Source organism: Sander vitreus, chromosome 13, assembly GCF_031162955.1.
Source record: "Sander vitreus isolate 19-12246 chromosome 13, sanVit1, whole genome shotgun sequence".
Lineage (NCBI taxonomy): Eukaryota > Metazoa > Chordata > Actinopteri > Perciformes > Percidae > Sander > Sander vitreus.
This window is the reverse complement of record NC_135867.1, coordinates 18,364,930-18,381,702: the sequence shown is the minus strand read 5'-3', so window position 1 is coordinate 18,381,702 and position 16,773 is coordinate 18,364,930. Positions and strand designations below refer to the sequence as shown.

Genomic DNA, 16,773 nt, shown 5'->3' with positions numbered 1-16,773 from the left:
CACCCCTTGCCTTAACCAAATGGAGTATTTCCAGTAGGTGAGAACATGTCTGACATGGAAAATGTCATGTTGTATGTGTGAAAGGGCAACTCCGGATTCCAGACCTGATTCTTTGGACATTGTCTGGAGTTCATATGAGAAAACGGCTTAGATAAGAATGGGAATGTCATTTTTAATTCATATACTTTATATAAAACGGCCAGATGTAACTATTTTTGATCCAAACTAGCTCAAATGTAAAAAGTCTAATAGTGGTGGTACAGCTCAGTTGCCTATGTATAACGATTACCAATTACTCAATAAATCTCAAACATCAGTTTATTGATTAATTTTTAATTTATCATTCAATATTCTTTAAAAAAAAAAAAAAATTTACTAATGTGTCTTACATTATACTCCATCTCTGTTGCTGTTTGCCTACTACAGTTTGGCTCTTATCCACACAAACAAAAAACACCATCTACCATTAATTTTCAAGATATGCAGCCACTCTGCCACACTTGAACAATGAAATAGCAAACTCCTTGTAAAACTAACTGGAGCTGTCATTAGCCAGTCATCTTTTCCAGTGAGAAAAACTGATTTTCCTTTCTCCCTACTCAAATACTGTATTTTCTATCATCTGAGTCTTTTAGCATTAATATGATATCTGAAAGCTCAAAACGTACTGTGATTTGAGCTTTATGTCAGTGATGATCCGAGAGCTGTATTTAGAGCCTGTATGTTGTTATTCCACAGGTATGGGTTTTCCCCCTAAATCTGGCTTGTTACTTTGTCAGTTTTAGATATTTGGTTGCATTGGAAAACAGAACATGACCCTCTGAGCCATGCACCTGTTGTGCAGTATGATCTAGATAATAACCAATGTCTTTCAGCTGTGTTCTGGCATGCATTTGGAGTCCAGTAGTTACTCTCCTTTTAGCTCTGTTTTGGGCTCCACCATCTCCTGGGGGAAATATCCAGCTCTTTAGTTGCTCCCTTGTTGCTTACTTTGTCTGCTGCCTACTGTGGCTGGAAACAATGTTGATGAAAACGCTAAGATTGAATCAAAAAGGGAGATGTTGATCGTGAGAGGAAAGATGCTAAAACTCTTTGTAGAGCTGAGGGGAACTGCAGAGTTGGGTGATAATTCTGCGTGGGTTATTCACTATGAATCATAACATTTGCATTACACATAGTGTAATAATAATTGAATCTGTTTAATATAAAAATAATGATTAGAGAAGGTGTAATTATTGTGTAAATGAAAAATCTATTATTTGCGTTAAAATGGGAAACAAATTAGCAAACAGTTTCCTATTTACAAATCCAGCAGACATGGAGCAACATTAGCATTTATTCCCCTCGCCCCCATCATAAAAATATTTGATCTGTGTAATGATCTGTCTGAATTAAAAAATTCGCACAACAGCCCTCGTTCGAAATGCACTGTCCCTGTGATCTATTGCTTGCACTGTTGCTCATCAGTAAACTAGGCTGTTGCTGTTTTCTTTGTTAGTGTAAAATGGAGGAAACTACTGAGTTGTGCTGAACCAGGTCTGTAAGAAAAAGTGCAGTCATTTGTAATAGCATTTTGGATTCTACACCATAACTAGAGAAATCCAGGATGAGCATAAGGCTGTTTGCTGACTTTTAAAAATGCAACTGCCTGACAGCGCCTCTACACAAAAAAAGTTTCAACCTTGTTTGTCATTCGTCCGTCTCACAGTCTGACAGAAACAATAAGCTTCTATTTTAATCAATACAGTTGCCTACACAGACCGGCTAGACGTATAAATATATCTGGAGATGGCTCGAATAATTGTATATTGATGGGGTTTTTGTGATTAAAGATTTAGCCTCTGAACAACGGTGCTAGTCATCCTGACCACTAATAGGGTTTGACACAGCTGTCACGAGTTAGTGAGGCCACTACATATTCTCAAGAGGGCTAAACTGGCTTCAGAGTACAAGAACAGGGGTATGTGAATATACTGCAGCAAATGGCTGGACTTCATCTATACATATTCAACTATAGAAGTGGTACCAAGTAATTGATGACTCTTGATTTTGGAAAACATTTCAGTTCTGCATTGACCTCTGTAAGCTATTTGGGCTTTCAGAATATTAGGCAAATGAGAGCTAGCATGAGCTGTTTGAGGCCAACTTTTGCCCAAGGGAGGCATTTAGTAGTGTTTCCAAAACTGAAGCTACACTTCAACTTTCTTGTACATAGTTTGTTCTGTGAATTATGCAAGTAAAAAGAAAAGGGTTCTGTATTCTACCTACAACTGTTCACAGGAAAAAGCTCAAGAAACAGCAACTTCTGAGTTTTTTTGTTCTGTCTTAGAGCTGTTGGGGAGAGAGGGAGGGGAGGAGAAGGAGGGGGAGGAGGGAGGTGGAGTAAGGCTGGAGTCCCACATAAGGGGAACCACTAGCAAAGGAGCCGTTTCATACTGTGCTCCTCTGAGCTGTCTATGCTTCTCTCTGTTTGTATACGCTGGGAGCCAGCATGCACCTGTGTGTTTGAGCCCTCACTGGTCTCTCTCATTCCAACTGGTTGTTTATCAATGCTGTCATGCTAGCAGCTCGTGCAGCAATCAGCAGGAGAGAAGCAGAACTGGACTTGGTGGACTGAAAATAACAAAAACTCAGAGCAAAAGAATTCAGTTTAGAGAGTTTCTGCCTCCATCTTGAGACAAAAGAATTCTAAGGAACAAACTTGCCAAGCTGGAATGAAGGACTGACAACAAGAAGACTTGTGTTGAAAAGGGTAAGTTGTGCACAGTTGAAGTTACTCTAATTTGTGGGGTTTCAACCAGGATCAGTATAAAAGTTTTTACCTTCTTGTACAACTGCTGTAATATACTTAAATAAACTGTACAGTACTGTAGCACTCCTACAGTTGAGCTTTTATTTATCGCTTTGTTAATTTGTGTGTACACACGTGTGTGTGGGGGCGTGTGTTGTGTTTGTTGGGTTTTATGATGCATTGGCTGGTCTGTGGTTCATCTTTGGATTAGACTCAGCTGCTCCGGTTCTTTCATGGTATGTCTTGTTTTCTTTTGTTCATTTGTTCAGACAACTCACATTTCCAGAAATAAACACAGGCACACACTTCCACACACAGGAAGCAACAGGACAGTGTGATGTCTCCAGAGCAGACAGAATTTTCTCCTGATGGTTCAAGTAACAGCAGCCTACTTGTAAACCAATAATATGTACCCTTACTCCAATCATAATACCATTGTAAATAACTCATTCAGTCTGGAGTGTTGGTGGTAGATTATCTCAGGAGAGTTTAACATTGTGGACAAGTTTGATTAGTGAAAATGTACCCTTGGTATTTGTAACAAAAAAATACCATATTTGATATTCCTGGCAAGTTTGTTGCAGTAGTAATTCACTGTATTCACGTTCTGTGAAATTGTTGCTTAATGCTGTTTTTCTTTTTTTTTGTAGTCAGACCTGTGGTTCTTGCGCAAAATTCAAATGTATTCAAATAAATATGGGTAAGCATGATCAGGAGCACAAAGGACACAGTGGATGCTTGCATGCATTGTGCTGTGCATGATGAATGCAATAGAGAGACGGCCTGCTACTGTAACTGCTAAAATAGTGTGGCTGCTTGTTTAAGGGCAGTAGTGAATATTGTTGGCAGCTTAAATGGATGTTGACAGACAAGTGCAGAATGAATCACTCTGGCTGTATTAAATAAAAAAGGTGGCACAAATTAAAAGTTAAATGAGCATCGTGGGTTTTTCCATGTATTTGTTGTACAAATGTTCATCAGAGCTAAACATAACCTTATAACAGATCAGAAATGTTTTAGGTCACCATTGAGACCTAGCATCCAGACACAGCACAATTTTGGACCTGATTGGAAAAAGACCCGTGGACAACCTGAGCCTGATTAATTCAGCCTCATTAAAAAAAGAGAAGCAACACATGTTTTCCCCTTGACTTCACCGTTCACATTATCTGCCTTGACTGAAAAACATGTTTTTGTCCTGCAAGTCAAAAATTATCACGAGTAACATACACCACATGATCAGAGCTTGTAGCACGTCCACTTGGATCCACGATCATAAAAATTGACACAGACCCAAAACCCATGGCTGTAGAACAAAACCTGGACCTGATTTGTTTGAAAATAATTTGGACCCTGCCCAACTTGGCTCCTGAGTCAGAACTCGATTACTAGGAACCAAGTGGACCTGTGAAGACCTATACTCAATATTACAACAGGGCAGCATTAAAAATGTCCTTTAACTCAGCATTAGTAACCTTTAGCCATAATAGCCCTCTGTTATTCATCCAACTCCAATATTTCTAATAAGTGTAAATAAGTCTTTTTTTAGCCACAAACTCTTTAGCTAACTAGATGTTTGATTTTCTGCACCAGATAGTAACTACCTTTTTGTTTATTTGGTGCTAAATAGACTTATTAACAGTGTTAATCATCATTACGTTAATCATGATCAATCATTAAATTGATAATTTTGTAGCACAACTAATTGTGTATATTCTGTACAATAACTAACTCAGTAACTATTGCCCTCAATTGTTAGCTTTTCCTACCATAGCTCTGTGATGGACAACCCATGTTGTGATATCTGGTACATGCAGATGGCTGTTATGTTCTGGTATATTTTCTTTGCTGTTTAAATATACATCGCAGCATCTACATGACATTCGTACACTTTAGAAATACAGATCCTGCTGTTAGATGCTACATAGAGCCAATATATTTTACATACTGTATCAAAACATACCTAAAAAAGTAGCTGCTTAAAAGTAAATATTTCAGAAAAAAAGATAACTGAATGAATTATTATGATCTTATTATATTATGTACAGTTTAAGGTTAGGCACACTCAGAATTGCTGACCTTCAGCTCCAGTCTGTTGTGTGTTAGGCAGTTTGAAAATCGACATGCTGTCCAAGGATATCCTGAAGGGAAACAGGTCAAAATAGCGCTCCTATTTTTTCACAGGTCTCTCTCTCTAATTACTACTTTTGGAAATTCTGATTAACATCATTATGGCACCATATTTAGTGATATTGCTCACAATGCTGTGGGCCTACAAACTAGGAACATACATGGGTGAGACATGGGTGTATACAGTAGGATGATGGAGTTACTTAGAGTATGCTTTAAAATGTAAATGTATTGTAAACAAACAGAGATGGAGGTGCTGTGTAGGAGTAATGTCATAAATTATTTACAGAAAAGTGGTGGGGGTTATTGGGAAGGGAAAGGCATGTTTCAGGCTCTGCATGCTTTACATTCTTAGCTGCTGACCTCTATGGAAAATAACAACAGCCGGGCTTGAAGGTTACCCTGCCCTAGCCAGTGCCTGAGGCTCGTTCCTGGTACCAAATATGATGTTTGTAAGTTTAGTGCTGTAATTGTAAAATCTGTTAGGGTAGATATGGCACATTAATTATTGAAACATTAAAAGATAACTTAAAGTTAACATTATTTTTTTCCACATTGCCTGGTTGTGCGTTCAAGGCTAGAAATGTTAAAGGATAGTTCTATTCCTTGTAATTGTCCATCTCATGCATGTTAATAGTGTGGGCTATTACATTTTAAGTGGGACCAAGTTTATTGAGGATTATTGTCCTTTTGTAGCAAAAGCTCTATAAAGGGCTAAGGGCATCTGTTAATCAATATGTGGTCTATCCAGGGGAGACCGAACGATATCTTCGAGATAAAGAGATGGTGTTCATTACAGAAATATTTCTTTATGTTTTATTGTGATGTGTCATCAGTACAGGGTGGATCATTGCAGTCTGGAAATCAGAAAAATGAAGGGACTGAGGTCAGTGTCAGAGGCTAAAGTGAAGCTTAGGCAGCGAGTGAAAGGATGTGACAGAAAAACGGCTTCCCTGCTGTAACTGGTATGAGGCTTAGGGCTGAAAAGACAGTATCATTGCAGTGATCACACACCATTTCACTAAACGGTTTAGAATAATCCCTACACAAACCAAAGGTCAAAGCATTAGTTGCAGTGAAAAACTCTGCTTGACTGATTGCATATTAAATAAATATCTCTTAATGAAAATGACCCTGTTCTTCTCTGACAGAAAGTTTTTGTGTCTATGCCGCTGTGATGATGAGGCACCCATGTGATCAATTTCAGCCCTAATAGCATCAGATTTTGGGAATATGTGTTCTCTCATATGTATTATAATATTTGTAGGCCTGATGTTTGTACACATTTATACTAAGAACTACCAGAGCATCATTGGAAGCAAAGAGTAATTTTAGTATCTCCACTATAGTCCTATACACTGAGTATACATTGGGGAGCAGACATGTGAAAGGTAATGCTTCTTGTTAACATTTAGGATTGGTTGTGGTATTTTATACAGTAGGGTCTGCTTCAAATAAAAAAAATTTCATAATCTCTTGTTCCATGTATGAAAATGGTGGTGGGCAAAATTGCGCAGCTTTGGCATTAAACCAAACATAATTTATTCCAGTGTGGCAGTATACGTTTACGAAAACTCCTCTGTGAATAAAAGTTTTTATCCGACCTTTTTATAAAATTGTGCCAACTGTTTGGATGTGAAAAAAAAAAAAAGCTCACAAGAATAATCATCACTTGAATAAATACTGCTAAAATCTCTTTAGAACTTTATAGCTTTAATTTGATGTAATGTGGACAGGAACTGTAAACTCCTCAACACATTAGAGTAACATTCGTGCTGATTGCTTGTTCATTATGTAGTGATTTTGCGATCATATCTGCCTGAGACCTGACACCCCACATGCAGGTATCAGGAAGCCTTGTGATATACTGAATGTGTCACATTTAATTACAGTATAGTGTAACTTAACAACTTTTAATTTTTATTTTTTATAAATCTCACGTACCCCCTAGGGGTACGCATACCCCCATTTAAGAATCACTGCTCTAGTGTACACGTGCATCAGGTTTACATGTGTTTGGTTATAGGAGGAGGAGGAAGAATCGGTGTAGTACTTTATGGAGCCATATCCTTGTGTCAAGACAGTGGGTAGAGATGACTGGTCTGAACCTGCTCATTTTTTTAAGGTAGGACAGCCCCTCGTAAAAGAAACGACTCTATAAACTAACTCCTGGTGTGCCTGCAGACCACACGCTCCCTGTCTGCTGTAAAATATGACCATGCTGCTTCCCTTTTTCTCTCCTCACTCTTTGCCCTTTTCTGTTTTGTGGGGCCTCACCGTGTCAGTCACAGTAACCTGGTGGTTGCTTCTAAGAAATCTGGCTATTGACCAGAGAACAGGACCAAAATAAACAACATACTGTGATGGGATTAAGAGCTTCTAAAATTACAGCCCTCAGAACATATCCAGATGTTGCCTTCCTGATCCTCCTCAGGTAACACACGTGACAGAGCTGTAGTGTGCAGAGGAGTGAACTGGCGAGAGTTGCTCATGAAGAGCCCCCCTCTGGAAACTCTTAGCATTTTTTTGCCGTCCTGGACTCCATCTGATGTGATCAACCTGCTAGAAAAGCAGAGGGTCTCACAGTATGGAACTGATCCTTTGTTTCCAGCTGTCCCCATACTGAGCCAGTGAGAAAAACACACGAGTATCAGGCTTATTGTAAAGAAAGAAAGAAGAACTGAGGAGGTTTTAACCATTGCTTAAGGTTAGATGCTTATTAAATACATGCATCTGAAGCACTCTTGTAGTAAGAACAAAGTTATACCTAAATCGTATGGGAAAATGACAAAGGGAAGGCTAATTATACAATATTATATAGAGACTATGATAACATTAGGTACAAACCCCAAACTGCAAGAATCGAGTACAAGTACATTAGCTTCAAATAAGCCAAAATACAAAGTGTAACATGTAAGTGACATTTTGTTTTTTTAATAGCATCATCTTTTAAGCTAAGGTGCTGTCAGAAGAGATGTGCTTTTAACCTGCGGTGGAAGATGTGTAGACTGTCAGCTGCCCTGATGTCAATAGGGAGCTCGTTCCACCATTTAGGAGCCAGGACAGCGAACAGTCGGGATTTTGTTGTGTGATTAGGTGTCCTTCGCAGTGAGCAAGCAGCAAGCAGATTGGCTGATGCAGAGCGGAGTGGATGGGCTGTGGCGTAGGGTTTAACCATATCCTGGATGAAAGCTGGGCCTGATCCGTATGCAGTACGTTACACAAGTACCAAGGATGCGGTCAGCAGCTGGTAACCAGTAAAGGGAGCGGAGGAGCGATGTAGTGTGAGAGAACTTGGGTAGGTTATAGACCAGTCAAGCTGCTACATTCTGGATGAGCTGCAGAGGTCGGATGGTACTTCCAGGCAGACCAGCCAGGAGGTAGTTGCAGTAGTAGACGTGCAATGACTGAACCAGAACCTGAGCAGCCTTCTGGGTTAGAAGGGGACATATCCTTTTGATGTTGTGCAGCATGTTTCTACACAATCGGGTTGTTGCAGCAATGTTGGCAGTAAGGGAGAGTTGGTCGTCAAGTGTGACTGCCAGGTTCCTAGCAGTCTGGGTGGGGCCTACCACAGAGTTGTTGATGGTGTCTATAAGGTCCTGGGTGGGAAAGCCCTTCCCTGGAAGGAAAAGCAACTCAGTCTTGTCAAGGTTGAGTTTCGTGGTGTGTGGACATCCAATGAGAGATGTCAGTCAGACCAGTTCAGTTCAGTTCAATTTTATTTATATAGCACGTTTAAAAACAACCATAGTTGACCAACGTGCTTAACAAGCTCCAAAAATCAAAGAGATAATATACACAAACAATACACAATATGCAATATAAAATAACCAATAGTAGAAAAAGGTCAAGATATCAAAGCTCAACTTGAATTGAAAGCCAATGCATAGTAATGGGTCTTAAGCAAGGACTTCAACGTTTCAATGATCCGAGCTGTTCTTACATGAATAGGTAAACTATTCCAGAGGTTTGGAGCAGCCACTGAAAAGGCTCGGTCACCTTTTGTTTTTTAACCTGGATCTGGGCACATCAAGGAGCATCTGATTGGAAGACCTCAGTGCTTTGACAGGTATGTGGACATGTAAGAGCTCCGATAAATAAGAAGGCGACAACCCATTTAAAATCTTGAAGACAATTAATACAATTTTAAATTCAATCCTGAAACAAACAGGAAGCCAGTGGAGCGAGGCCAAAACCGGTGTAATGTGGTTGCGCTTTTTAGTCTTGGTTAAAAGTCGAGCTGCTGCGTTCTGGACCAACTGTAACCGACGAAGGGATGACTGATCCAATCCAACATACAAAGAGTTACAGTAGTCTAAGCAGGACGTAATACATGCATGTGTGACTCTTTCGAAGTCTTTGCGTAGCAGGTAGGGATAGACCTTAGCCAAGAGTCTCAGCTGGAAGAAGCTGGTTTTAACAACAGAACTAATCTGTTTGTCAAATTTAAAAGCACTGTCAAAAATCACACCCAGATTCTTGGTAAAAGGACGAATATGGGAACCTAAAGTACCACGAGCATCTACACAGGCACTAAAATGTACAGCACGACCAAACTTATTATCATTGCGACAGAGAAAATTCTGATCCAACCAAATTTTGAGATCACTCAAGCAGTTCAACAAAGGCTGGATAGTGTCCTTTTCATTGTTTTTTACAGGCAAATAGATTTGTACATCGTCTGCAAAACAATGGAAAGAAATGTTATGTTTTTTTAAAATGGACCCTAAGGGCGAAAAGGCAGAGATACGAGTTGCTACTTGTGTTTCCTACTGGGAAAAAGAGAAACTTAGTTGGGTGTCTGTGTAGCTGTGGTAGTAAAAGCCCTGTAAGTGAATAACAGAACCGAGAGAGTTGGTGTACAGAAAGAACAAGAAGGGGCCCAAGATGGAACCTTGAGGGACCCCAGTTGTGATTGGACAAGGTTCATTATCATACAATATCACTTATGTGGCATAATCCAACTGATCACTAATGTGATGTTTTGTGGGTGTGAAGTTAGAAAGAAGCGAGTTGACCAGACCTCTGTAGCCTGCTCCTCATCTTAGTTTAAGGATAGTTGTTCGAGGCAAGGCACTACTAGCACAATGCACCGGAATCTCTGACCGAATTGTGGTTGGATGAATTTTTTTGAGAGTTTTGACTATAGACATTTTTTACAGCTGTGACAGTGATGCACAATACCAGGACCCTGCAACCGAAACAGCTAAATGGAATTAAGACATCATTCATTTATTAATTGTGTTTTTTTCTGTGGTAGCAAACAACTGCCTTCTTAGATGTTCGCAAAAAACACAGCAACATGGACATCCCTTTTGAGTCCTTTTTCATGTCAGTGGTTGATGCAATTCAAAGATTCACTGGCATTTTAGCTTTACTAATAGTTTTGTTTTTCTGCCCTCTCTCCTGACAAAATTGCCTCTTCAGCTTACTAGATGGTAAACCAGCTTTGTGTCTATTTTGGATTTTCTCTAATTGGGAGTTGTTGCCTATGATTTTAGGGTTTATCAAATGCAAAATAATGAGCATAGAGCTTAAAATTGGGCCCTGGATCAGGTCAGTCACATCAACACTTTGTCACATCACAGGGAATCATTTAATTCGGTGTTCGGTGCAATTTTTACATGTTATCTAGTGTAGAAATTAATGTTTTCAAATGTTTTGGATGATCTTATATTATGGTTCTGTGTACTGTATTAAAGCCCCATCAATACTAGATTTTTTTAGGCAGATATCGATAGAGACCAAGATATGTACTGAGCAGGACAGTTTACAGTTGAAAAATAAGCTTGTCAGTCCACTATTGGGGACAGACTGTGTAATCAAAGTCTGCACTGCAATTTTTTGTTACCTGTTGGCTGACATACACTAATACGATATATCTGCAATACGCTAATTATGCCAATATACTTATATCAATGCATGAGGGATGACCATATATGAGGATAGAAAGCAAACACTGGGTTCTGAGTAACCCTGCATTTCCTGTTACTCTCCATCATCCCTTAGGGATGGCTGTATTTAATTATCCTTTCAACCACAACAATCACTCATATCTTCTATGTGCTTTTCACTTGGACTTTGTGACAACACTTACATCAACTGTTGTGGTAACTGTAAAACAGAGTCAAGTTCATAAAAATAAAAATGAAGATGGCAGAATAATCTTACTTAGATATAACATGCAGTATTATCCTAAAAAATTATAATATAGAAACAAATAATCCCTCTCGATCATCACTTATGACCCCTAACCAATAACAGCGTGCCGTGTGCAGCTTGTTGTCATTCCCAACCGCCACTTTGCCCTTAAGCTTCTCATACCAACTCACAGGTTTAACCGACACACAGACACAGACAGGATGAAGCTCTGCATTCAAACAATGTGGATAATCAAATTTGCAATAATGTTTGCATGCGTAAATCAAAAGAGGTTTGCTGTGTGCACATAAAGAATGGATTGACATCTTTGAAAGAGAGAGGGTCGAACCAAATATTGATAGTTGCTATGATATGCAAAAGGTGGCATGTGTGATTGTCTCAAGAGAGTGAGATGCAGCATCTTTGTTAAACCAGATTGTACTCAGGCAAGTATAAGTATATAGTTGTAGTATAAGTAGTTTTTGGATATGTTTGTTTTCATTTTGTTGAATAGGATTGTTGAGAAAAATAAATGGTTTGCATAATTGCAATTGGAAACTTAATGTGGGAAACTCTACTTTTCCTAAAAAGAAAACCCACAGTGTCACAACTTCAAATTGCAGACTTGGACCCAAAATGCAGAGGGTAGAGATGGGGCAGTGGAAGATTTAGAAGGTTTATAAAATGAAAATGGCTTGCAAACAAAAAGTGTCCAGAGGCTGGCAGGTAATCTGATAACAGGTTACTAAAGATCCAACACAAAAATGAGGAACACAGGGAAAGACTTTAGCACACAAGGCAGCACAGTGGTTAGTACTTCTGCCTCATAGCAAGAAGGTTCTGGGTTTGAATCCAGGTCATTCCAGTTGATAATGATCAGACAAACAAAGCACAGAGCATCTTTTACCAAAACATTGCCCTGATTGACATTCCTCTTACATAGTTTCCCAAAATTATGCAAGATAGCTGAGTCCTTTGTGATGTAGATACAGTACCCGTACAATGGGACAGTCATTGTTGTCAAAAACCACGGCATTGTGGGACCGTCGGCTAAGATTATCATGGCCTAACGTAACAGTCAGTTATCAGTCACCTGGAGCAAGTTAAAACTTTGTATAACCTCTTTAAAGTATACTGTTCTTTGAAATTAATCTTTATGAAATTAATTTCATTTAAATGCTCTGGGTTATGAAATGGTCTTTTCCTCTTGCCCTTTTCCCTTACTGCCAACAGTGCACAATATCCTCTTTTCTATCCTGCAATCCATTCCTCATAGTAAGCCTCTGCATCGTAGGCTGAATCAGCATTATGAGTGGAAAATAAAGACCCTTGGTCCAGAGAAAAGCCATTATATCTGCTTCCAGTATGTTGGACATACTTGCTGACTGTGCATTTTCTTAGAAAAGCAAAAAGACAGAAGTGTACATTTCTAAAGTTTTTCTCCTTATTTTGGACAGCACCCATGGATATTGCCTTCTTTGCTCTTAAATTCTTAATTTCTTAAAATTGTAGTTAGATAGTTGCTGCTCAAAAGAAACAATATGAAGCAGTGAGTTTAAAGGGATGAAGAGTATTGTTACTTGGTGGTGATATGTCGAACATTATATCTGAATGTAAACGTAAAGGTGTATAGCTGCCACAAGGCAGCCAACACCATACCAACACTCCACAATACCATGCCAACACTCCAGTTTTTCTCGTTTTTCTCCCGTTTTTTAGTCCCATCTCCTGGACCCCTCCCTGTTTGTTATTTCTCCCGGGAAACTCCCGTAATTTGCATGGCCCAAACTCCTTTATCAATAATCGGACCAATATGTTTGTCTAAGGTTGACCAGTTGCCAGATCTTGTATGAAACACATCCTATTCACACAATCCACACACCATATACAACCTAGTTGCGCAGTTGATCTCTGCGCAAGCTTCGCGGAAAGTTCAGACCCGAAAGCGAGCTGATAAAAAAGGCAGGTGAAGGCGGTGTTCCCGCAAAGAAATCGAAATATAGCTAGAAATTTCAACAGTGTTGGGCGCAACAATTGACATGCATCTTACCTAGTCATATCAACAACCTCCACGCTTTTTGTAAGGTGTGTCGCATTGATTTTAATGTAGCGCACGGTAGAGTTTAGATTTTCTGCCCGAGCCCGAGCTGAGCCCGTTATTTTCCGCCACTATTCTCGGGCCGGGCCGGGCCCTTGATCAAGCGTTTGTGTTTTTTTAATCATTACTTTATTAGCCTAATTGGGTGGGGAGAAAGTATGCCATAATCAGAAATATTATCTATATAGGCTATATTTAGGCCAAAGTAACAAATGTGTCTAAAAAGTTACACAAGTTGGACTACAGTTACAAAATGCAACACGTGTCATGCGCAAAGTCTCCTCCTCTCCCACACATCACACCGGGGCTGCTGGGCTGTAGCCTATGGTGGAGCTTAAGTGCAACATGGAGCTTGAGGATGTAAAGAAAAAAAGAAAAACAGGAGAATTACCTTTGAGCAAGTTTGGAGGAAAGTCGGAGGTATGGAACCATTTTAAACAAGTCGTGGGCAGTGACAACATATGTGTCGGCTTTGTCGAGTGCATTAGGCTAAGTGCGGCACGCTGCTTGCCTATGACAGCAAATAAAACGGGAACTTGGATGATGAACAGACACATGAAGCAGGCTTGCCGTGGCACAAAAGATGATAGTCAGCCTTCAATGTTCTCTTTTGTTACTTTTCCAAGCATGAGGGCGAAGCAAGTCCTCACAGAGAAATCCATCCGTCCATCTTCATCCGCTTATCCAGGGTCGGGTCGCGGGGGTAGCAGCTCCAGCAGGGGACCCCAAACTTCCCTTTCCTGGGCCACATTAACCAGCTCCGACTGGGGGATCCCGAGGCGTTCCCGGGCCAGGTTAGAGATATAATCCCTCCACCTAGTCCTGGGTCTCCCCCGAGGCCTCCTCCCAGCTGGACGTGCCTGGAACACCTCCCTAGGGAGGCGCCCAGGGGGCATCCTTACCAGATGCCCGAACCACCTCAACTGGCTCCTTCATTTTCACAGAGAAATGCGTTGAGTTAAACAACTCTGAATTGTAGTTGAGAACGTCAGTTGTAACGGCCCATGTATTAAAAAAGTGTTGGGTTGAAATCGGGCTCGGGCTCATAATTCCAGGTAATGTGTCGGGCCGGTCTCGGACACAACGTGCAAGGGCTCGGGTTGGGTCGGGCTTGATTTTTTGGGCCAGATCTAAGCTCTAGCGCACGGCGGGAAAAATTACATTACCCAGCACATTAAAACAGCGGGTCTTACAGTACACTTGAAAGTTGCTTTTAGTGCTGTTAAATAAAAAATAAATAAAAAATTCAGTCCAATTGAAGTCACGTGTAGTCATTACCTTCTACTGTCAAAAATGATGATGACTTTCCTCTCCTGATTGTTCCTCCTGGAAGGGTGGGTCATTGTGTTTCTTTGATTGATGGCAGTTGGCATGCTAATCCCTGGCAGGGGCACAGAGAGACAAAGCAAACATATTTGTGCCGGGAACTGTAGTTAACAAGCCATTGCCATGAGGTTTACATTTTTTAGTTTTTAGTGTATATCTCAATAAATATTGGATGGATTGGTTACCCTCTATTGCATGAATTATTTTTTAAACATGGTAAAAATGTCTTGATGTGTTTTTATGACTCCAGGTTGCTTAAATAATGCAAATGTAAATGTATGTAGTTGGTAATTTGTTGCCATATGGCAACAACGCGCATTCGTGGAAAGTGCCAAGAAATCCATTATTTCTTTAGAAACATGCTTTTATTGAAAAAAATATCAAACAAATTCAACTTGTATTTATTAAAATGCATAGCCCAATGTGTTTACAGTGAAATTAGTTTAGTTTTAATTGTAGTTTGCGATGATTATTAATAATAACACTGTAATAAGACAGTTATATACATGCAAGAAATTCATTTACATTAATGTGTAATTAATAAGTCAGATAATATATTAATTTATTATTTTAATAATAATAAAAGGGCTGGAATAACATAATATAAATACATTTAATATTTTTTTCCTTTTGAAATATTGTAAATAATTGCAAACATAGTGTCAGAGTAGCCTAAAGTAATGTAACTCAATCTGAGCCCACTGAATGGACCCATTTCACTTCAATATTCACATAATGTTGCCATATGGCAACAAATTAATTTTAGCCTTTTACAGAAAAATATTGCATTTTAACTGGTTTAAATGATGAAAATTGAAAGTGTACTTGCCCCAGATAACAGTTGAATTTTTTTTCTTTCAAAGATAAAAAGATAAAAAAAGAATAAATTTTTTATTTTCTGCAGAAAAGGGGCCGTCAAACAGGATTTCCTGGTTAGGTGATGTCATCCAATATATGAAAGTTCAAAATAAAAGACCCATATACACAATTAAACAGAAAACAATGCATTTTATATTGTTTATTGTGAAAAAAAATAAGAAAAAGAATTTGTTGCCATATGGCAACACCATGCAATAGAGGGTTAAAGCTTTAGTGCGTACCTTTTTATATTAATGAACGTCCGTTACATTCAAGCCATTGCGAAACGAGTGCATACAAAGCTAATTGAGACTATCAGCTCCACAAAACTCTCTCTGTATTTCTCATCCGGCGACTTTCGCAAGTCAAGTGAAGATAGTTACCTCTTCTGAAGAATCCATCATGTTTTTATTCATCTTCTGTGTCCTCCTTGGTTACAAGCAACTGTGTGGAGGAGGGGTGGGGGCGGTGCGCGATTACAGAAGGCTTGTGTCATGTGGATGCAATGACAGATTGTTGTCATTACTTAGAATTCCTAATGGGGGAGACAGAAACCACACACTATAGTTTTAAATTGGTACATGAACTTACTTTTTGACATTTCTTCCTCAGGATGAATATAATAACTTTTTTTCATCTAGTGCCATCATCCGCTTAAAAGTCACTTTCATTTTAATTAAGCTTGTTTATAATTATGGCTGGCCATGAAGGTTAATATACTTATGATCATCCTTGTAATAGTCCACTGGATAACCAGCCATAGCACCTAATTTTCTTGAATATGCTGAGATAAAAAATAATTTTTTTTGGAGTGATTCAGCAAGCCATTCAGATGTGGCTCCCCTTTCTATGTCACATGCAGGCTCATTAGAATATACCGCCCCCCATCTGAGTATCTCCAACCACGGCTTGAGAACTACCTTTGCAAAAGTGCGCCGTATTGTTCTCGCAAGCGATTCAGAGCATATTGGGCTCTTCGGGAAGGGGGCTTAAAGAGACAGGTGCTAAAACAGAGCGTTTGAGACAGAATAAATACAGGTATATTCAACAGAATGTGTTTTTGAACATTAAAGCATGTAAACATATTCTAGTAGAAAGCCCAAATACCTGTGTGAACCTGAAAATGAGCATCTCCTTTAAGTTGTTTTGCCACAATCCGTTTGCTGAATCGCTACAATGGAGTTAGCAAGTGAAAAGTTGTTGGCCACATTGCCACAATTATAAGAACAAGACAAAAACACAAAAATACCAGAATATCCCTTTAACAGTGCCACAGTGTGCCTGATCATCTGCCTTGCACTATTTGCAGTTAATTGGCTGCAGCTGTTTCACTCTCCACAGAGATAGGTGCCTCTCTTTTTCTGAGTTTGTGTGCATTTTTATTGTGTGCTGTTTGTTTGTGCTGGAAGAAAGAATCTCAGCTCAT

At 39.4% G+C, this 16,773-nt stretch overlaps 1 pseudogene; it reads right to left on the bottom strand.

Annotated features, from left to right (window-relative positions):
- Nucleotides 1–7,475: 7,475 nt before the first annotated feature.
- LOC144528250 (uncharacterized) lies at nt 7,476–8,626 on the bottom strand (annotated as a pseudogene).
- Nucleotides 8,627–16,773: the final 8,147 nt, after the last annotated feature.